Genomic DNA, 23223 nt, shown 5'->3' with positions numbered 1-23223 from the left:
GCATTAGATAAGATTGGTGGAATTTTGATAAACATAGTTGCTAAGCAAACATCTGCTTCATGCCCCCCATCATGAGCCTTGTCGTGGTTGATGAACTGGAAATCCATTTTAATGAGTGCTTTTAACTGGTGAATAAAATAGCCTTTGGTTAGTGAAGATTTATAAAGCAGATAGACCCCTTGCTCTTTCTGAGAACCAAACTCAGAGTGAACCTTGGTTTAACATGAGAAGCTTCTAGTAATTTGAATTGTCATCTTCCCAAGCGGTTTCATTTGTTTTTAATACCTCTCTTCAGAGGAATTACATGACATCTAGACAATATGGTGTCATGGATGAAATTTAACACTACTCAGAAGTACTTTTCTCAGTTGATATTTAGCTCTTGCTCTGTTCCTATTTTTCCCCACCCCTGTTGCTAATAGTGAAACCTGAGAAGATTTTTTGGGGAGGATAAGCCTTACCGTCAGCTGACTGAGGGAAGACATGGGCAGCCTTTAGAAAGGCAATCCCCTGCTCTGAGAGGACCACAATCGCTCAGCCACTCAGTCACTCAGTCATTGACCATTTCTTCCCTGAAGCTTCCAGACCCTCTCCATCTTCTCTCCTGCCTTAATCTCTGCTTCCTTTCAGTGACAGCCCAGGTGAGGCAGTATGGTGTGACAGTCAGAGGCAGGGCTCTGGAGACAATAGGGTCCAAATTCTTCTCTGCTACTTACAAGCATGTCAACTTTGGCCAGTTACTGGACTTTTTTGATACCTCAGACTTCTCATCTGTAAAATGGGAATGATACTACCTACCTCATGTTGTTTTGAAGATTACATGCATTAGCACACGTTAGAACGATGCCAGTCAGTAAGCATACCCTATGCATTCTGTAGAATGGATGGCTTTGGAAAGCACTAAGGTATGGACATGCACATCGGCTCGTTAGCCTGGCAGCTCCGTGGGGGCAGGGATTCATTGTCATCATGGAGTCTGGCATACAACCTTGCACATCAAAGATCTCCTGGAAATGTTTGTTGAAAGTATAGCCATTGGACTGTACCCCAGTGGGGTTTTCTAATTGACCAGAACAATTCAAACAATAGCGAGGAGATATTTTCTAAGTGTTCTGGTTACGTAAATTTGTTCTGTGGAGTGGGAACAGCAAGCCACTGTTTGATTCTCAAGAATATGGAGGTTACTCTTTTTTTCCCCCTAAAGATTTATTTATTTGAGAGAGACAGAGAGAGAGAGAGAGAGAAGGGGAGGGGGGAAGGGATAGGGAGAGAATCCCAAGGAGGACTTCCACCCCAACCCTGCTGAACGCGGAGCCTGATGTGGGGCTCGATCCCAGGACCCTGAGACCATGACCTGAGCTGAAACCAAGAGTCAGCCATTTAACCAAGTGAGCCCTATCCAGGTGCCCCTGGAGGTTGCTCTGAAAATAGTTTTGGAATAATGAAACGAGGATTCCCTGGTGAAAAGCACGAGGCCTTCGTAGTTGAGCAAATTCAAATCTTGAATGCACCTTTTGAGTTGTGTGAGCCCTGGACAAGTTTCTCAATGGGCCAAGGGCTCAGTTGTCTTCACCTGTGCAGGTGGGTAACTTCTCATTCCCCACCAGATGTTGGCAGCCAGTTTGTTAAAGGAGGTTGAATTCAAAATGGGTGGACTGGTTGGTCTGGAAGCCATGACCACCACAGCGGGAAGATTCACGTCACAAGGGATCATGTGGAGAAATAGCTACAAGGAATCCTCTTTTTTTTTAATAATAAATTTATTTTTTATTGGTGTTCAATTTACCAACATACAGAATCCTCTTGGTTGTGAAATCAGGACTATGGCTGCCAGGATGGGCTCCAAGTTTGCCCCCTGCTGGTATCCTCACTTACTGCAAAAGGACAGTGTGTTTATTTTCTCAGGGGTGCTCTGACTGCATAGCCCCTCTGAAGCCACTGGCATTCCTTTTGGCCTGTGGACAACTTATGGCTCCCTAGGAAGATCTTTGAAGACCCCGGGTGTACACTGTTCCCTGATATGTGCTCTCCGCTGAGATTGAAGGGAGTGAAGAACCCAGTGTGAAAGATGCAAACTTTCCTTCCTTAGACCCCTTTTTCTAATTCCAAGCCATCTTTTCCCTTTTTGGAATGAATGGTGGAGTGATAGCTTTAAAAAGAGACAAATACCGAATTTACAATCTCAGTTACCCTAGTGGTATGATTGCTAATAGTGCAAGCAGGTGATAATTCTTAGTTGATTTTTAACCTGTTGCTTCAAAGGTCATTGCAAAGCAGTTAAAATGTTACCAAACAAACGATCCGATTTGCAATTAGTTATGTCAAAATGCAAACTTCTGGTCTTCTTGAGGCTGTTGGGTGCACTGACGCAGGGGTCTTCTGTTTCAGGACACAGATCTATCCCAGCTGCTTCAGGTGGGGGGTGTCTGTAGTGTCAGGGCTCTCGCTGCTTGAGGGGCTGGTGCACTGCCACGAGTGGGTGGGCATTGAATAAGTATCCCAGCTATTGCTGTGATGTGGACCTTCTGATGGATTTTTTTTTTCTGTTGCACTTAACATAGATGACTGAACTTACTCAAATTCCTTTGCCTCTCTGAGTCTCACTAATTAAGAGAAGGTAACAGTGATCTACTTTAGTATTTGTGAGGAGTAAATGAGGTCAACAGGAGAGGACTCGGGGCACTGCCCAGCAAAGTAAACACCAGTGTCTTTCCCTGGCCTTTCTTTGAGAATCTGGTTTAGTTCCAGTGACCCAGGAAATCACACCACCAATAAATCACTGATACAGGAACAGCTCATAATAGACCCAGCTAAGTAGAATCACTGATCATCAGTACACAAAGTAGAAATGACTTCAGAATGAATTTAAGAGAATAAGAAGACACTGAAAGAGTCAATCCACAGTTTAAGATTGCAAGGAAAACTGTTTCTTTAAGGAATTAAATTGTCTGAAAGCCCTTTATAAATACTAACTTACATAGGAGAGATCATGAGTCATACTCACTTGCCTTTTAATCAGACCTTTACGGTCTGCCATAAAGGGAACTCTTAATCAGTTTAGTTATGTTCTGCTCATAATACGTGCTGTCCACACCTATACTTCTCCATCTAGATGTTTTACTAAATTCATTTGGAGTCTTCTCTAAATTAGTGAACACTTACTGTATGTAAAGATTTTATGTAAACTTACTATAATTTTTAAATAATTAAGAGAAAGTGATCTCTATATTCCAGCTCACCATTACTCTGTACCAAAAGTATTGTTTTTTTTTTGTTGTTTTTTTTTTTAAATCTAGATGATTTAAATCAGCTTTCCAGGTCAACATTTTCCATCCGGACCTAGCTCTGCCCTTCCTTCCTTCCTTCCTTCCTTCCTTCCTTCCTTCCTTCCTTCCTTCCTTCCTTCCTTCCTTTTTTTCTTTTTCTTTTTTTTTTTTAAAGATTCTGTTTATTTATTCATGAGAGACACACAGAGAGAGAGGCATAGACACAGGCAGAGAGAGAAGCAGACTCCATGCAGGGAGCCCGATGTGGGACTTAATCCCAGGACTCCAGGATCATGCCCTGAGCAGAAAGCAGACGCTTAACTGCTGAGCCACCCAGGCATCCATAGCTCTTCCCATTCTAACGAGCTGTGTTGGCTAATACACACACAGACCACATGGCTCCATCATTTTTAATGGCGATTAGATAGCTTTCTTTCTATTGACTTTCAGTGGTCACATCACTCATCTTGCTATTTGGATGCTATCAGGTATGACTGGGGACTCATTTCAATGGGGTGTTTCTCTTGCACCCAGGAAATCACAAGATTAATGAATTGTTGATACCAATGTTGGTACTGGGAAGTGATGTGGTGCTGTAACAAACATGCAAAAATATGGAAGTGGCTTTGGAACTGAATAATGGGATGGGTAGAGGCTGGAAGAATTTTGAGATACTTGATAGAAAAAATTTAGAATGCCGTGAAGAGATTGTTGGTAGAAATATTGCCTTTAAAGGCAATTCTGTTGAGGGCTCAGAAAGAAGAGAGAAGTGCTATAGAGAAGGTGTCTATTGTCTTAGAGAAGACATATATCACCAGAAATAGAATGTTGCTAGAAATATGAATGCTGAAGGTGCTTCTGGTGATGTCCTAGAGGGGAAGGAAAAACATGTTATTCAACCCTGGAAGAAAGGTGCTTTTTGTTATAAAATCACAGAGAACATGCTTGAATTATGTTCTATTGTTGGAAGGAGAGTAGAAATTGTAAGCAATGAATCTGGACATTATGAGGGGAGAATTCCAAGCAGTGTTAGAAGATGCAGCCTGGCTTTTCCTTGCTGCTTATAAAAAATGTGAGAGAAAAGAAAGAAATCAAGGAAGGAATGCCAAAGCAAAAAGGAGCCAGCAATCAATGACTGGGAAGATTCTCAGCCCATCTAGACAGCATACTTGATCCACAGCGCCAACAGTGTGGCTGGACAATCATTTGCTCAAGAACTCAGGTGTGTGGCTGATGGATCCAATCAACCATCTTAGTGGAAGCCAGAAATGGAGATGGGGTTATCCTGGAAAGCTATGTGGAAGACCCACTTGTCTGATGATTTGGACCTCGGTGAATTGCATGGGAATCTGACAGGTCTTTGAGAATTTTATATCAGCATAATCACTACCACCCTGGACTAACAGGGGTAGAGGCAGCATGAAATGAAAAGAAAAAAAAAAAGATGATTCTGAGGGCAGAGGCACAGGTGCAGAAGTTTGGGCTGGTGAGGCCCCCTCAGGCCAACAGGGTGAGGCTGCCATCCTGCAGGCCCAGAGGACAGAGCATCGAGCCACAGGGGATTATTCTCAGGTCTTGACATCTAATGGAACTTGCCCTGCTAGTTTTTAAGACTTCTTTGGGACTCATTACTCCCCCCAACTTTTTAAAAAAGATTTTATTTATTTATAGAGACACACACAGAGAGAGGCAGAGACACAGGTAGAAGGAGAAGCAGGCTCCATGCAGGGAGCCCAATGTGGGACTCGATCCCGGGTCTCCAGGATCACGCCCTGGACCGAAGGTGGCACTAAACTACTGAGCCACCCAGGCTGCCCCTCATTACTCCCTTTTTGACTTCCAATGTCTCCTATTTGGAATGAGATTTTTCTACCCTATGCTGTGATATTGTATTTTGTAAACAGATGCCTTCTTTTCTGGTTCCACAGATGGAGGGGAATTTTACCAAAGGATGAATCATACCCTAGGTCTCACCCATTAGTGATTTATACAATTCAGAGGATGAAATTTCTGGACTCTGAATTGATGATATTTCGATGAGAGTCTGGATTTAGAGTGGACACTGGGGTGGTTAAGACATTTCAGAATGTTGGGAATGGGGTGAATATAATTTTGCATGTGGGAAGGATGTGAATTTTGGGAGGCCAGAAGGTGGACTCTTATGGGTTGAATTGTGTCCCTGCCCAAAAATATATTGAAGTCCTAACCCCTTATACCTCAAAATGGAATTTACTTGGAAACAAGTTTGTTACAGATGTAATTAGCTAAGATGAGGTCATTCTAGAGTAGAGTGGGCCTTTATTTTATTTTATTTTATTTTACTTTTAAAATATTTATTTATTTATTTATGATAGACATAGAGAGAGAGGCAGAGACACAGGAGGAGGGAGAAGCAGGCTCCATGCCAGGAGCCCGACATGGGACTCGATCCCAGGACTCCAGGATCGCGCCCTGGGCCAAAGGCAGGCGCCAAACCGCTGAGCCATTCAGGGATCCCTGGGCCTTTATTTTAATATGACTGAGATGCTTATAAGGAGAGACACAGATACAAAGACCCACAGGGAGAAGGTGGCCATGTGACCACAAAGGAAGATTGGAATGATGCATCTACAAACCAAGTAACAGTAAGAATTGCCAGTAAACACCATAGGTTGGCAGAAGCAAAGAAAGCTCTTCCCCTACAGCTTTCAGGGGGAGAAATAATCCTTTTAGGAATATTGACACCTTAGTTCTAGACTTTTAATCTCCAGAACTATGAGAGAGGCAATACATTTCTGATGTCTTAAACCTACCTCGTTTCGTTGTACTTTGTTATAGCCACCCGAGGAAGCTGATATCGATTCTGAAACACCTAATTTGAATTTTTGATAATTTGGACACAACGTACAATGTATTACACATTAAAACCCTTTCATTAAATATATTCTATCCTGGATTTCCTTACATCCATACTTTCATTATATTTGACTATAAATAGGACAAATGAGTCTTTATTTATATATTGGGTAAAATTTGCCAGTTTGTTTTGGTAGCTACCTATAAATATCTACAGCTAAGCAATAAACATTGGTTATACCCCATATGGTGGTGGTTCAAAAAAACTGAAGTGTTCTCATTACATAAATTGCAGAAATGGTAGAGGACTGCCCCACCTTTTAGGTCACCTGCCTAAGCAAACTGCAATTTTTAAATAAAAATTTATACATTTCCTTAGAGCTTAGTCAATTACTCATAAATTTATTTTATATTGACTTTCCCACTGAGATACTGATGTTTGTAATGATTGCACTCCTTTTTACTGGGTCTCTCTTCTTTATCAAGTTATCAAATTTTAGTACAAGTGTGCCATGATAGCAATAAAGGTGTCTTTTGTACAGGAGGCTGATGTTCTCAGGGCATCTTTGGTAGAGTTTGCGCTTTCAGCTAAGAGAGCCCTCATCCGCCTCAAGTACTCAGGAAGCCTCTGGGGAATGAAGGAAAGAAAGGAAGGAAGAAAGCCAGTTTTCCTGTAGTTGTAGTAAAATTGCTGTAATTCATTTGTACACCCGTATTTGTTATGCCTGGTCTGAAAAGAACATAAATTAAGCATGGCTGGGCAGAAAAAAGACTTATGATAGAATATCATCCTGTGTATCTATTAAACATAGGCTAGAGTTACAAGCTTTTCACCCCTACTTCACAATGCAAACCCTATTTTTTGTAAAGATTTTATTTATTTATTCACGAGACACATACACACAGTGAGAGAGAGAGAGAGAGGCAGAGACATTGGCAGAGGGAGAAGCAGGCTCCACGCAGGAAGCCCGATGTGGGACTCGATCCCAGGACCCCAGGATCACACTCTGATCCAAAGGCAGACGCTCAACCACTCAGCTACCCAGTTGTCCCCAAACCCTATGTTTTATGATGGGCATTATCACTACAGAAATTTTCTTTTAAAGAAAGGATGGCCAGGTCCATTCTAGAACTTTCTTTGGTTATTCATCACAGTGCTACAGATAAATTGGGTCCAGTGGTACCATTGGAATGGATGTAATACATATTGAGTGTGAAAGGATAGCATAGAGTGGAAATTGCTGAACAAATCCTAGGTATAGAAACTCCTCTGTGAATTTTTGGTTTTCAGGAGGCTGTTCCAAGTTCAACTTTGTTTTCTTAATTGAAAGAAACGGGATACAAAAAAAAGTGCTACTCCCACCTGTGGGTGATGGGCTGAGTGGTTTTGTTCCTCATTCGGAGAAAGTGTCTAAACACCGACCCTTGAGTCTCTTCCCCACTTACTGATTCAGCAGGTCTTTGCAGGGAAGGGTTGAAACTGAATATTCATTTCTAACAAATTCCTGTGCTGACGCTGTCTATTGGCTGGGGACCTCACTCTGAGAGTCACAGCTTAGCAAACAGCAATTGGGAGCAACTCTGAGGCTCGAAGTTTGAAAGATTTCTGTAGCTCTCTTTGAAGATGAGACACTAGAGGGCGGTGTGATCCCAGCACACGGGGACAGAGAGCAGATGGTCACCTCAAATCCAGACCTCGCTTCAGCCTAGGAATCGCTGATTTTTATTTGCTTTGTTTATTGACAGTTCACATAGGAACTTATTTATTTTTATTTTTTTTTTCACATAGGAATTTATATGTAAGAAAGATTCCAAAAATAAATTTAAAAGCTGCTCTCTCTCCAGTCCCTTAAAAAAAAAAAATCCTAGGGCCTGCTAGCTGGACAGCAGGAGCGATGGAGGGGAGGGGGTACATATGATTTTATATCCCATTATTCAGACAGCTTTAGTACATAGATAAATTGGCTCCTTAGAGTCTGGTGTTTCTTAAAGTGTTTTCAAGGAACTCAAATTCTATTAGTAACAGAACTAGAGTTTGAGACCAAATAAATTCAAAAGAATTCAATTAAATAGTTCTATGAGTTCTTTGCTGGACTTTTCCTTAGAGTGTTTACTTGTACATTGGAAACCCTTGTGAGGAGGATGTCCAACACAGGGCCTCTGTGAGTATTTTGGAAATGAATGCCAATCTGGTCCTAATGTTTCATTTTTCTAGAAGGAAGTAGAGACTGGAAGATAACATGGCTGCTGGGTAGTGACAGGGCCTGTCTCCTGAGTGCAGCTCAATGTAATTTCCATGGGAAGTATGTGTGGGCCTGCATGCAGTGACAATGCCCACGGAGTCAAACGTGCTTCCTGTTTGGGGCCTGGAGTCTTCATAGTCTACCTGTTGGGCTCCTCTTCCTCTGGGTGCCTGCCCGCTGCACCCCATACCTTTATACAGATGGTGCTCCAATGCTGCTGTCCAGACAGGACTTCTCAGGACACCTTGTCCAAAATGTTTTTTTTTTCCTCTATCCTTATTGCTTTGTCACTACTTGCTAATATTAATATGCTTAATAGCTTTTGTGCGTTTGTTTCCTTTGAAATAGAAGAGCCAGAGCCATCTTGGTGTCTACTATATTCTTAATATTTAGTAGGTGTGCAATGAACATTTTTTGTTCATTTTTCAAAATGTTCAAAATGTTCAAATTGTTCAAATGTTCAAAAATGAATATTTTTTGGCACATTACCTAGTGCCACCAAAGTGTATAAGCTAATATTGATTATTGTATCAGAGTTCTCCAGAGAAATAGGACCAATAGAGGTTACATATGTTATGTGCTAAAATGCCAAAAATTAGTGTGTTTTCTAAAATGGTTCTAATAAGACTCAGATAATCTAAGCACTATATGAATGTGCAGACAAATTTCCACTTGCATTTCTGGGGTTAAAAGTACAATATCTGATAATTTCCAATAATCATTTAAATTTAGTGGTAATTTATTTGTATATATCCCGGTATGTTAGAGAACATTCTTACAGGCTTTGGGAAGTTTGGATTTAAATGTCATTAAGGTGATAGGGATTTTTATTTATTCAAAGGCCTCTCTGAGAAGGACATCTACACTGGGTTTTACTGCAATTAAGGTTACTGCCTTGGAAAATACTGGCCACTTCTTTATTTTCCATCTTCTGATTCTCACAGGAGTGCTTCTCATGTGCAGACTGAGGTGCAACCATACAGGGAGGCAGAGTCAGGTAGATATGGTTTCAGGCTTCTCTGATGCACAAAGTAAGAGACCCTGAAAGGTGGTGGTGGGGTGCTGGTGGTGATATGCAGTTGCCAACAGACAGAGGAGCACAGATATTTGGGAGATTAACTAACTTAAGATAAAATCCACCCTCTGAGAAGACCTCTCCTGCTGAGCCACACAGAGCTTACCTTCTCTCCTCTAATCACATGGTCCGTCCTGCCCTGTGGACCATTGAGGAAAAAGGAGAAGGCAGTGGGGAGTGCATGCGTGCTTGTGTGTGTGTGTGTGTGTGTGTGTGCGCGCTCATGTGTGTGCATGCATGCATAGTCTTAGATATAAAAGAAAGCCTGAAAAGAAAATGGATGAAAGATCTAAATGTGAGACAAGATTCCATCAAAATCCTAGAGGAGAACACAGGCAACACCTTTTTTGAACTCAGCCACAGTAACTTCTTGCAAGATACATCCACGAAGGCAAAAGAAACAAAAGCAAAAATGAACTATTGGGACTTCATCAAGATAAGAAGCTTTTGCACAGCAAAGGATACAGTCAACAAAACTCAAAGACAACCTACAGAATGGGAGAAGATATTTGCAAATGACATATCAGATAAAGGGCTAGTTTCCAAGATCTATAAAGAACTTACTCAACTCAACAGCAAAGAAACAAACAATCCAATCATGAAATGGGCAAAAGACATGAAGAGAAATCTCACAGAGGAAGACATGGACATGGCCAACACGCACATGAGGAAATGCTCCACATCCCTTGCCATCAGGGAAATACAAATCAAAACCACAATGAGATACCTCCTCACACCAGTGAGAATGGGGAAAATTAACAAGGCAGGAAACCACAAATGTTGGAGAGGATGCGGAGAAAAGGGAACCCTCTTGCACCGTTGGTGGGAATGTGAACTGGTGCAGCCACTCTGGAAAACTGTGTGGAGGTTCCTCAAGGAGTTAAAAATAGACCTGCCCTACGACCCAGCAATTGTGCTGTTGGGGATTTACCCCAAAGATACAGATGCAATGAAACGCCGGGACACCTGCACCCCGATGTTTCTAGCAGCAATGTCCACAATAGCCAAACTGTGGAAGGAGCCTTGGTGTCCATCAAAGGATGAATGGATAAAGAAGATGTGGTTTATGTATACAATGGAATATTCCTCAGCCATTAGAAACGACAAATACCCACCATTTGCTTCGATGTGGATGGAACTGGAGGGTATTATGCTGAGTGAAATGAGTCAATCAGAGAAGGACAAACATTATATGGTCTCATTCATTTGGGGGAATATAAAAGATAGTGAAAGGGAATAAAGGGGAAAGGAAAAAAAATAAGTGGGAAATATCAGAAAGGGAGTCAGAACATGAGAGACTCCTAACTCTGGGAAACCAATTAGGGGCAGTGGAAGGGGAGGTGGACGGGGGGTGGGGGTGACTGGGTGGTGGGCACTGAGGTGGGCACTTGACGGGATGAGCACTGGGTGTTATTCTGTATGTTGACAAATTGAACACCAATAAAAAATAAATTTATTAAAAAAAGAAAGCCTGACACTAGATATGATGTGTTAAGGAATTCATGTGTTAAACACCTGGCTTAGCTGGAGTGGTGCTGTCTACAGTAAGAGATACAAATTTCCACAAGTACATTCACATTTACTATTAGTGACAATCAATGAGTCCTCTGGTAATTTCACTTTGAAAGGAGGTTAGGGATAATGTTCACCATGGAAGATGATGCTCCCTGAAAAAGAGTAAGCAACCTTGGATAGAATCTCAGACTTCCCTGGTGGAAGAACTTTGGGAGGGATGACCTTCCAGATGAGGTCATATTATTTACCACTCTGTCCCTTCACAAGACGGGTCCCCATGAAGATTGACTTATTTGGAGACCTATTAGATTGATTGTCCTCTTCCTCGAGGTAAAGTAAATACGTATCAAGTTTCTATCAATAAAGCTCTTACATAAACAGAGTAGGTGGCAATAAAAACCAGAAGCTGAATTACATGAATAAGCAGGAATGATGACAATGAAAAATATTTGCCAGTAGTTAACTGCTTTCTATTTACTTTACAGACAGTAAGGATTTGCTCTTCCATATGGAGTGCTTCTGGGGTTTTCTAGGTCTTTCTTGTGTAAGAAGCTGATGAAATGAAATGTGCGGAGTCCTCAATGAGCCTGACTGGGAGTCATCTGTTTTCTGTGCTCCAGGAAGCCCACTCTCTTCTTTCATTCATTATGCTTCTGTCTAGCCTGACTATGGGTTGTTTGCACAACTCCATAACTGAACTTGGACCTAAAATTCTGGTCTTTTTTCTTCATGACCTTCACAGACTTACAGCTATTTCTACTGTCCTGGAGAGGTTGAAATTCCTCTTCCCTCTGAATTTTGGGTTGAGAAAATCAGAGATAAACCTAATAGAAGAAACACAATCTTCCACTTGATGGGGGTGGGAGAAGACCACTGCCTCCTTGGACAGAGGAGGAGTAGACTAGGCAAAAGTGCCAGGATTGGGCAAGAATATATAGACATGGAGGGGGTGATTTTGAGGGAGAAGGAGATGGAAGTTATACCCCGCAACTAAGCAGAGCAAGGCTGCTGCTAGTATTTTCCAGGTTCTTGAGTTCAAATGTCAACCCCATCATTTTCTAGCTGTGATTTTGGGTGTTTACATGTGGTAGTTGATGCTGTCCTTGATCCTCCATGCTGCCTCCAGACAATTATTCTCAATCTTGTGGCAGAAAATAAAAATGTTCATTTCTTTGGAATTCACTTAACTTGACCACTTTGTCATGGTCTAGTTGCTGACACTGATTGCCCCTTCTCTTTTCCTCCATCTTCCAAATCCTTGGCATCAATTCTTCATCCCAAGTCCCGATATTATCTTACAGTTCTTCAATATCCACCTGAAATGTGTCTCATCTTCCCAGTTCCTCAGTCTTCTCATTTCCAGGGATCCCTTTTCCCATTCTACCTCAGTTCCCCATTCTCATGGCCGCATCCTATTCTCCCTCTAAAAAAGGGATCCAGTCAAGGGCTCTGTCTACAATGACCTCTTCTTGCTTATGTCATCAACTTTGATTGTGCCATTGGGATATCTCTGTTTTGCTTCCAATATCCCAGCCTTCTCTCCTTTATAATTTCTACAGTAATCATGCCAATGCCCTAAACTCTATTGCTTTTCCATGTTTTGATCACTTCTCTGTGGAAAAAGCCTCATCCTAAGGTCTCTTCAGAGTACATTTCTTAGTTGGTTATTTTGCATTCCTGATCTTGTCTGTTGGACTAAAAGCTGAGTTCTCCAGTAAGGCTTTCCCCATCTTCCATGGAGTTCCTGGAACGCCCTTCAAAGAAGGGGTACTGAAATCTCCTGTATGCAATTTTCAGCAGTTACTCAGGGATCCTCTGGATTCTGATGCACCCCACTTCCAAGCTGAGGACTTCTCTGATACCTCTGCTCAGACTGCTTTCTCCAAAAGGGACCACTTGAGTATCAGGTGTGCACCCTGCCTGGTTTAGCGTTGCACAAGGGGGTGTGTGGCAGGGCTACCCTGTTTAAAAGACATATGCACATAGATCTCTGAAATTCTTCAGCCCACCAAAGACTCTCATCCCCTTCATACCCTCTGGAAGCACTTGGACTTGGGTAGTGAAATACCACCTGTCTTCTTGTGATACCTCTTTAGGTTGGATAACCACCTATTAATATTACTTCTAGTGACCTACTTGAATCCGGCGATGCCTATCTATCCACATTTCCTGAGGTTCTGAGTGCTCAGCGTGTACTCCAAGCATGCAATTCTCTATCAAAACCAAATCAATTCTTCCTAACCCGTACTGTCAACAAGCATGTAAAAATAATACCTCTGGTAGGTGCCATTTACCCTGACACCTGCTTGGGCAGGCATTTATATGACATGCTTTCTATGTCTTGTTTTTAATCCTCTGAAAAGTTCACAAATTAGATATTATCTCCACTTGGAGATGAGAAAGCAGACATTCTGGGAGAGAGAACGCGGCTGGCCCATGGTCATGCCGTTTAGAATCCAATTCTGTAAGGATGCGAGGCTTGAACTCTTCTTGTACCCATTGGGTGGGGCATGCTAGTCTTGTTTCCATCTCTCATTCCTTTTGAGTTGTTCCCAGGTCTTGTTTACTTTCTCCTCTGTCTTTGCCGGCTACTTCCCAAATCAGAATTGTGTGGTGTAGAACTTATGGTTACCATCTAAAATGATGAACACTGGGGAGCATGGGTGGTACAGTTGGCTACATGTCTTGACTCTTGATTTAAGCTCAAATCATGGTCTCAGGGTTGTGAGGTTGAGCTCCGTGTTGAGCTCCCCACTTAGTGGGGAGTCTGCTTGAGATTCTCTCTTTCTCCCTCTGCCCCCTGTGCCCGCACACTCTCTCTCTCACACAAATAAATAAATCTTAAAAAAATGATGAGCATATTAAATACCATGTATAACTCCAACTGACAATAAATGTAGCATGCATTCCCTTTTTCTTATTGAAGGATAATTGACATCCAATATTCTATTAGTTTCAGATGTCCATTATAACAATTTAATATTTTTATACATGAAATGATCCTCAAAATAAGAGTACTTACCATCTGTCACCATACAAATTTATTGCAGTATTATTAATTATATTTCCTATGCTGTATAATACATTTCCATGGCTTATTTATTTTAAAACTGGAAGTTTGTGCCTCTTCATCCCTTTGCCTATTTTGCCCATCCCCCTCCCCTCCTCCTCTATTTCCCTTAGGTATCAGTGATCTGTTTCTGTTTTGTTTTATTTATTTTGTTTTTTAGATTCCGCATATATAAGTGAAATCATACAGTATTTGTTTTTCTGTGTTTGTTTTATTTCCCTCAGTATAATACCATCAAGGTCCATCCATGTTGTCACAAATGGCAAGATTTCATTCTTTTCATGGCTGAATAATGCAGCATGCACTCTTGAAATCAGTTCAGTGGACTTTTACAGAAGTTTTCTTTGGACAGTTTAAGCCCCTACAAGCTGTTCCTTGGGTGAAAGGGATCCTGTACTATTTGGTGCTAGTGACATCTCCAGTGTCAGGCTTTCAGTGACATGGTGCTTAATTCCCATCTGTAAAGGTTCCTGAATTGAAAGTTCAGGGGAACTGAAGCACAGGGAAAGAGCATTCACACTGAAAGCCACCTTTATCCCATGAATGTGAGGAGGTGTAGACCCCTTCTTGTCCTTGCTTCCAGAACTTCCCGTTCCAGCTGCTGGCACCACTAGCAGAGCTTTGGAGGTTGCTTCAAGGATGCCTTGCCTTTATTATTACACCTAAGAGTATACAATCTGGATTAAATGTTGCAGCCCCCCTCCAGCCTTGGGCAAATTATAAGAAACAGTGACATTGTAATTATTATTTGACTCATGTATCTTCTCCATAGCAAGGAATGCAAGTAAGAATGCTGTCCAAATTACTATTTTGCTCTTGCCCTCTCTGTTCTGATACAACCTCCCCTCCTCCAGGAATGAGTCATTTTCCATACTTTGGCCCTAAAGATGAAACGAGAGTGGTCCTGTATTTGGTGAAACCAGTGTCTGAAGCAAAAAAGTAGAAAGGTGTCTTTGATCAGCTGCTTCCTCCAGCAGATAAATAAAGCTGGTCTGGGCTTACCTTTATGGTCTGAAAAGTGAGAGGAGAGGAGGCTTTACACAGGAGGAAACGGGATTCACAAGGTGAGCGGGGTGCTCTGTCCTCTGCTCCACGGGGACACAAGGCCAGCCGCCATCAGCTGCGAACTCAAAGTTCTGGTTTGTGGGGCAGATCTGTAACAGCTGCAGAAAATCTTGATTGAACAATGAAGCATGCCGTGGCACGCCGTGGCATACTGCAATCCTCAGCAGACAGGAAGGACCAGAGTTCATTAGCACAGAGTGAGGACACCTCCACCTTTGTATCGGCAGAGTATTGATCGTTCCCTGTGTTAAAAATAAATCACTGCTATCATATTAACAACTACTTGGAGAAGCTAAGTCTTTGGATTTTCTCAGCATCGCATTTTGTGAGTGGCCAGGAGCCCGGACAGACACATTCCTGCTATTACTTTGCTAGCTTCCTGTTTTAATCTCACTCCCTGGGGTTTATCAAAGTCACATTTTTTTTTCCCCTGGAACATCTAGTCGGGTTGAATTTTTGAGTGCACACACTTGCCTTTTATTTCCATGACATTTTAGTTTAATTCCTATCTCCAAAGCTGGATGCGTTTTGCTCCCCCTCTTCCATTTCCTTTGCGAAATTCTCCCATTCTAGGATCCCCAAAGCAACCTGGTCTCTCGGGTTGAAGATTGAGGCATCTGCATCCCTTTGTGGCCATTGTTATGGTGCTGCCTCCTTTTCCCTGTCATATCACTTACACCTGGTTTTGAGCTACCTCCTTCCAGACGTTTGCAGCTGGCTTCCGGACAGCATTTTTCTCCCTCTGTGTGGGTGTAGCTCACAGGGCTGGCATTCATTAGCCCGACAGCACTGTGGATTTTATATAATAACCTTGAAGCTCGTGTACATTCTTAGATTAGGTCAATTGTCCTTATAATCATTTCAAAAGATAGGAAAAGAAATAAAAAGAAATGACAAGGTTTTCAAAATTTGTGTTTATTAATTTTTTTAAAGATTTTATTTATTTATGAGAAACACACAGAGAGAGGCAGAGACACAGGCAGGGGGAGAAGCAGGCTCCACACAGGGACCCCGATCTGGGATTTGATTCATGGACTCCAGGATCACACCCTGGGACAAAGGCAGGCGCTAAACCGCTGAGCCACCCAGGGAGCCCCACATTTTGTGTTTACTAGAAGGGAACAGAGTGTGGGACCTGAATAGGAATTTGCTGTGGGTACTGTAGATCCCTCTACCCTCTAAGATACCCTCAGCTTTCTGAGTCACCTTGCCTGTGGAGGAGAAACTCAAATGTGGTATCTCTACTAGTGGTCGGTGGAGTGGACACAGCTAAGTTCCATAATATTGCTCTGCCCCTAATTCCAGACTTTTTTTTTTTTTTTAATTTTGAAGGTCTGGAAGAGCTAAACTGGTGAAAATAAATGTGCAAAATTTGCTTCCCATTACCCAAGATGCCTAAATTATTTTAGCAACTATGTTTTACACTCTTCTTGATAACCCACCAGTTCCTACAGTGACCCCAGTATAAACTCTGACTAGAAAGTTACAGACTATCAAAATTGGATACCTTAAAATGGAAATATGAGCACTTAAATTTCACATACCTTCAAATACAATAACATTGTAACTTACTCTTTAATGTTAAAGCAGGAAAACTGTGGTAAATTTAGATAAAGCCAGCATATGTTGTTCTAATCTGGGCCAGGATCGGATGGAGCAGAAGCTGACGCTAGAGGAAGTCAGAAGAGTTGTTTAATTTCTATTTCTCCACTGCAAATAGAAAATGAAGTAGTGTGGTTTTTTTTTTTTTTTGAAGACTTTTGATTAAAAATAAGCAAACTGCAGGAACTAGAACAATGCCTGGTTCACATCAAGCACTGAATTAATTATTAATAAGAGGTGTTACTACTTTAGATGGAATTTCCACTAGGGCAATTTAGTTTTCAGCCTCATGCAGTCTGTTCTCTTTTTCCCATTAGAGCAATGGTTGTAGTTTCCAAAACTTATACGTCTGCTCTGCATTATAATTAGGCAGTTCCATAAGATATTTGAATTGCGAGTGTCCTAGAAAGATGCTACTAATATGGTCTCTCAATAAAAACTCAGGCAGCCCAAGAAACTGTGTATGCCTGGACATCTCACATTTAGAAAAATGATTATTAATAGTAATATCATCCAAGACTTACCAAGCCTTTACTGTGTGCTGAGTACTCCTGGGTACTTGACGTGCATGTCCTAGATCATTTAATCCTCAAAAAAATCCTATGAAGTAAGACTGTTCTTGTCCCCATTTTATAGATGAGAAAACAGGTACAAAAACATGAAGAAACTTCCTCAAGTCATGCAGCATGCAGGAATATTTTCAGCGGGACAAGTTGACAGCACCAACAAAGCAGAAGAAAACAAATCCTCTGCAAGCTCCATCAAATACCACATCAGACAGTCTCATTCCTTCTTCCGTTGTTGGGATGATAGGAGGTTGGCAAATTCAACAATCTATTTTTTTCTCAGTTTGGTTTGTTTTTAGTCCTTTCTGGATGAGAGTCCTGCTCTCTGCCTCTCCTGCTGCCAGTATCTGAGATTGCCCAGCTCGGAGTCCTCTAACCCACCTCCCTCCTGGCCAAACTGTCAGGGCAGAGTCCAGACACTGAGGTCTACACGCTGCCAAAGCCAAATTCCTCTGTAAAGTCAAACAGAGACTTGATCTTTGGATCTTGATCTCTTGGGGATTATAGGTGCCTGAACGGGGGGGAAATCCAAGCCAATATCTTCCCCAGATGGCTATGATTAAAGGAATTTAAAAAATATTTATTTATTCATGAGAGACACACAGAAAGAGGCAGAGACATGGGCAGAGAGAGAAGCAGGCTTCTTGTGGGGAGCCTGACATGGGGCTTGATCCCAGCACCCCAGGATCACACTCTGAGTTGAAGGCAGATGCTCAACTGCTGAGCCACCCAGGTGTCCCTGATTGAAAGAACTTAATTCAGAATTTCTTTAGAATGTTGTGCTCAGTGGCTTGAAGCCCTAGATCCACAGGTTTTTGGAAGACTCCCAGGGCAGCCTCTCACCACCTTTCCCCCCTCAGCCTCCACAAGTGATGTTTTTTAGCCTCTGAAAGAGTAAAGAGACATCCAATGGTCAGGTCAGAATGCTGTTGTTTTCATCTTGCTTTTTAAACTCCATATGAAAAGTTTTGGTACGTAAGGAAGAATCTATGCATCAGGAAAGGACTAGATGCTGTCTAGACTCTAGAGCACCTTTTCCCTGGTTACCTGGTTCTGGCTTTTCATTGCCAGGTGAGCTATTTTCCAGATATGTACATTGTAGATCTCTAAAAGCAACATGAGATAATTCTTTTTATTTTTAAGATTTTATTTATTTATTCATGAGAGACACACACAGAGAGAGGGGCACAGACACAGGCAGAGGGAGAGGCAGGTTCCATTCAGGGAGCCTGATATGGGACTCGATCCCGGGTCTCCAGGATCACACCCTGGGCTGAAGGCGGCACTAAACCGCTGAGCCACCCAGGCTGCCTGACATGAGATAATTCTATGGAAAGCCATGCAAGTTAATTCTGTCCAGTAAAGGGACCATCTTTCTTCCATGTGGTAAAAACTCTGAATGTTTCCCAGTAAGAATATAAATGAGAAAGAATTCTAGATTCTTTTCTGGATGTTGGAATAAATAATAAGGAAGGAACCATTTGTCATGTGTCTTGGGTTGTTCTATCACCAACCATTTCAAGATGCCACATAAGGAGCTCCCACCCCTTGAGTCTCCCTGCTCACCTGTCCTGAGTCCTCTCTACTGACACCATGGGATGCTGTGGTTGTGGAAGTTGCGGTGGCTGCAGCAGTGGCTGCGGTGGCTGTGGCAGCTGTAGCAGCTGTAACACCTGCAGGTACTACTGGGTGGGCTGCTGTTCGTCCTGTTGCCCCTGCTGCTGTGGCTCTGTGGGGGCTGCTGCAGTGTCCCCGTGGTCTGCTGCTGCCACCTGTCCTGTGACTGTAGCTCGTGCGACTGCTCCCAGATCTCTCCACTTGCTATCACCTGGGTGCACCAGGATTTACTTTCTTGAACAATATCACTGGTTTATGAACTCAATCCCCTTCTCTTTCAACCCAATGGTGTCAAGGCTTTTTATTTGAAAAAAAACTCTTAAACAGGAAATGGACATGACAAAGACGTAAACCCAACCCACACCTGAAGATCACTGAGCCCAGCCAATGTGATCACCGTTCTGAGTATTCTATTTGAAAGGTATTCATGTGGTCTCCCAACTTGGTACTTCTCTTGCTCTGCACCAGTATGCAAACTATTTTTATTACTATTACTCTGTTCTTTTACTATCACTATTGTTTCCATTCACCATGTAGCTATTGCCCAAATTTCTTAATAAAACACAGAAAACATCTGTTGGATGAATAGATCAAGAAATTGTGGTGTGTGTGTGTGTGTGTGTGTGTGTGTGTGTGTTTATGTGTGTATGTGTATAATTCAGCCATAAAAAAAAAAGGAGGGCAGCCTGGGTGGTCAGCGGTTTAGTGCTACTTTCAGCCCAGGGTGTGGTCCTGAAGACCTGGGATCGAGTCCCACGTCAGGCTCCCTGCATGAAATGGAGCCTGCTTCTCCCTCTGCTGTGTCTGTGCCTCTCTCTCTCTCATAAATAAATTAAATCTTAAAAAAAAGAAGGAAATCCTGCCATTTGTGACAACATGAATAGACCAAAAGGGCATTATGCTAAATGAAATAAGTCAGAGAAAGATAAATACCATGTGATCTCTCTTATACATGGGATTAAAAGAAAACAAGATCATAGATACAGGGAACTGGTAGGTAGTGGTGGGTGGGAGAAATTAGTGAAGGGGGTAAAGGGTTAAAATAAATAAATAAAAAGTGTGGAAAACAACCCTAAGTGATTCTGCTTAAATTGTGCTATGGCAACAGGGTGTACCCGAGGGTTTTTCTCACCTTGGCCAACCTGAATGGTAAGTGTGCATGGCAGCAATGCAAAGTCAGGGTTGCAGGGCAGGCCATGGGCCACCCCTCCTAGCCACCTGTCACTTTTCCATGGCAGACACTTCCCTCCATCACTTCAACACCTACCACTGTGTGTGCCTCTTCCCTAAAGACATAGTGATCCTGCTTATTTGTCAAATGTGCATCACATGCCTCTTCACGTGACAACTTCCTAAACCCAGATCTAAATATTTCACCTAAATTGAGGCCTAAGTATAGGCAAAGGGCAAGTGCAAACAAGCTAGAAACATAACCTTTTTTTCTTTTCAAAAGTGGTTACTCTTTTGCTATTTCTATCCCCTTATTTTGATTATTTGTTTATGAATTTTTTTCTGGTGTTCCCACCAGTCATTCTACATACAAAAGAAAGCATTTATCTTATCCATAAGGTGTCTTAACCAGTCAAGAAACTCCACACCTTACAAAGCAAATCTGTGTTTTAATATATAAAAAAAACCCTTTCTCTTTAATGAGATACCAAATAAGAAAATTTCTTTTCAGAATACTCTGTCTTTTGTGCTTGTTCCTTTTAATTATAGATGTGCATTTAGATTATCCATGCATATTACAAAAATGTATAAAACAGAATGGTTACGTGTAAAAAATAAAAATCTCCAGCTCCTTTTTCTGTGATGCTAATTTACATCCCAAGAGGCTAAATACTTTTTAAAAGTTAGCTTTTCAATTTTGTTATGAGTAATTTATGTGGTGCAAACATCAAAAGCCATGGAAAGATGCCATCTTCCCCCGCCCTCCATTCTTCATTACTCCATAGCAGGTCATTGTTATTTGTTTTGTTTGTCCTTTCAGAAAAGTTGCATGTGTATTAAGTTGATACACGTATTTTTTCAGTTTACTTTTGCACAGATGATGAGCTACTGCTTTCATTATTTTGGCACTTGCCTTCTCTCCACTTAATAATTTATTTTAGAACCCTTTACCACTATATAAGGATTTTTCTCATTTTTTATCCAATTAATATTAATACAAGTGAACATACTGGCGCACCATTATATATTTTCCCCATTCATGTGACAACATTTAAATAGTTTCCAATCCTTTGTCCTCAGAAACACTGCTGAAATGAAAAATATCTGTGAGTCATTTCCAAGTCAGGCGGTACACAGAGATGTATATTTCAACCACAGAAATCTATAGGTGAAAAGATATTCACATTTTTAATTGTGAGAGTTCAGAGTTTTTCTTCACAGCAATGAAGCTAATATATACTCCCACCAACCATCTTTGAGACAGTCTGTTGAACCATTCTCAAAGAACCAAGCATATTGGATTAGCACTTTTGGATTAGTTTCTAGTCTGCCAGGTGAAAAATGGTATCTCATTGTACTTTGACAAACATTTCCCAGATGAGTTCATTTAAACATCATGTACATGTCTGAGCCATTTGTATTTCACTTTCTCTGAATTTCCTGTTCACATTCTTTGCCCATTTTTCTATCAGGTAACTGATCTTTTTCTTATCAGTTGGTAATGGTTCTTTATAAACTAGGGAAAGCAGATTTGGAATTTTTTAAAAGATTTTATTTATTTATTCATGAGAGAGAGAGAGAGAGGCAGAGACACAGGCAGAGGGAGAAGCAGGCTCCATGCAGGGAGCCCGATGTGGGACTCAATCCCAGGTCTCCAGGATCACGCCCTGGGCTGAAGGTGGCGCTAAACCGCTGAGCCACCCGGGCTGCCCAGCAGATTTGAAATGTTGCAATATTTATTCCAGCTTATTGTGTCTTTTGCATTTGTTTGCAGTGGTTTTTCTTCCACACGTGTTTAGTTTTATGCTATTTTTTAAAATGATTTCAAGGTTTTATACTACTTTGGAAAGTTTTAAGATTATAAAATAATGTTTACATTTTTCTTAGTGTTTTTGTGGTTTCACTTTTTTATATCTGTGCATTGATACATCTGTATTACATATAGATGAAGTTATTCTATCACTTGTGGGTGCAACTTTGTTTCCCTTTGAAAAAAATGTTCTAATTTATTAAATGTTCTTTTTCTTCCTTTTGTATGAGATGCTATCTTTATCATAGTCTAAAATCCCATTAGGAACTAAGGATTAATTCAGAATTTTCTACTCTGTTCCAGTGGACTGTCTCTTCGTGTTGCGTGTAGTTGAGAGTTTATTTATTTAAAGATTTTATTTATTTGTTCATGAGAGACACACACACACACACACAGAAAGGGAGAGAGAGAGAGAGAGAGAGAGAGAGAGGCAGAGACACAGGCAGAGGGAGAAGCAGCAGGTTCCACGCTGGGAGCCTAATATGGGACTTGATCCCGGGACTCCAGGATCATGCCCTGGGTCAAAGGCAGGCGCTAAATCACTGAGCCACCCAGGGATCCCATGTAGTTGAGAGTTTAAATAGGAGTTTTTTCTCTGCAAATTATTTAATTTCATTTTCCAACTGGACAAAGCATTTTCTTGGTTCTTCTTTGTTTACTTTCCAAATTAAATTTAGAATCACCCTTACTAGTTCTGAATAAAAATGTATTTTTTTCTTCTAGGATGGGATTTAACTTATAAATTTATTTAGAAAACATGATGTCTTTATGTATTTTTTTCTTCCCGAGAACAAGATAGGCTTTTCCATATGTTTAGGTGTTATTTTGCAATCTACAGAAGTGTTTGCAGGTATAGTCATAGATGCCTTACACATTTATTAAATAGATTACATGTAATTATTTTGTATTCTTTTTGTCCTATCATAAATTGGATCTTTTACTCCTATGCATCTTCTAAATGGTTGTTGTATCATGAGTAAAGCTGATTTCTATATACTTTCTGCACTGCAATCTTAGTTTTTAGTTGAGTCTCCTGGGTGAATACTTGTGGTCTCTAGAATAATGATAGTTTTGCCTCCTCTTTTACAATTTTTAATTTCTCTCTCTCTCTCTCTCCTTGTCTAATTGTGTTGGCTTATACCTCTAGTACAATAAATTAAATAAGGAGAATAATAGCGATTATCTTTTCCTTGTTTTTTTTAAATTTATTTTTATTTATTTATTTATGATAGTCACACAGAGAGAGATGAGAGAGAGATGAGAGAGAGGCAGAGACACAGGCAGAGGGAGAAGCAGTCTCTATGCACCGGGAGCCCGACATGGGATTCGATCCCAGGTCTCCAGGATCGCACCCTGGGCCAAAGCCAGGCGCTAAACCGCTGCACCACC

At 41.3% G+C, this 23223-nt stretch overlaps 1 protein-coding gene across 4 annotated transcripts in view; it reads right to left on the bottom strand.

The window, feature by feature from the left end:
- LOC112925466 (thiamine transporter 2-like) overlaps positions 1 to 17591 on the bottom strand; it is a 46129-nt gene extending 28538 nt beyond the window's left edge. Inside the window, exons 1-3 of one of the 4 annotated variants that reach the window (XM_072719330.1) lie at positions 17196 to 17586; positions 16642 to 16779; positions 15007 to 15167 (exon numbers count right to left, since the gene is read on the bottom strand). The gene's annotated coding sequence lies outside the window, so the exon portion shown is untranslated. Of the gene's footprint in view, positions 1 to 15006; positions 15168 to 16641; positions 16780 to 17195 lie in introns of all 4 variants that reach the window. The other 3 variants (XM_072719332.1, XM_072719331.1, XM_072719334.1) reach the window with 3 other exon arrangements.
- Between the last annotated feature and the right edge of the window lie 5632 nt (positions 17592 to 23223).

The sequence above is a fragment of the Vulpes vulpes genome, chromosome 9 (assembly GCF_048418805.1).
Source record: "Vulpes vulpes isolate BD-2025 chromosome 9, VulVul3, whole genome shotgun sequence".
Lineage (NCBI taxonomy): Eukaryota > Metazoa > Chordata > Mammalia > Carnivora > Canidae > Vulpes > Vulpes vulpes.
Note: the sequence above shows the minus strand (reverse complement) of the source record. Positions and strands in the feature narration are given on the sequence as shown.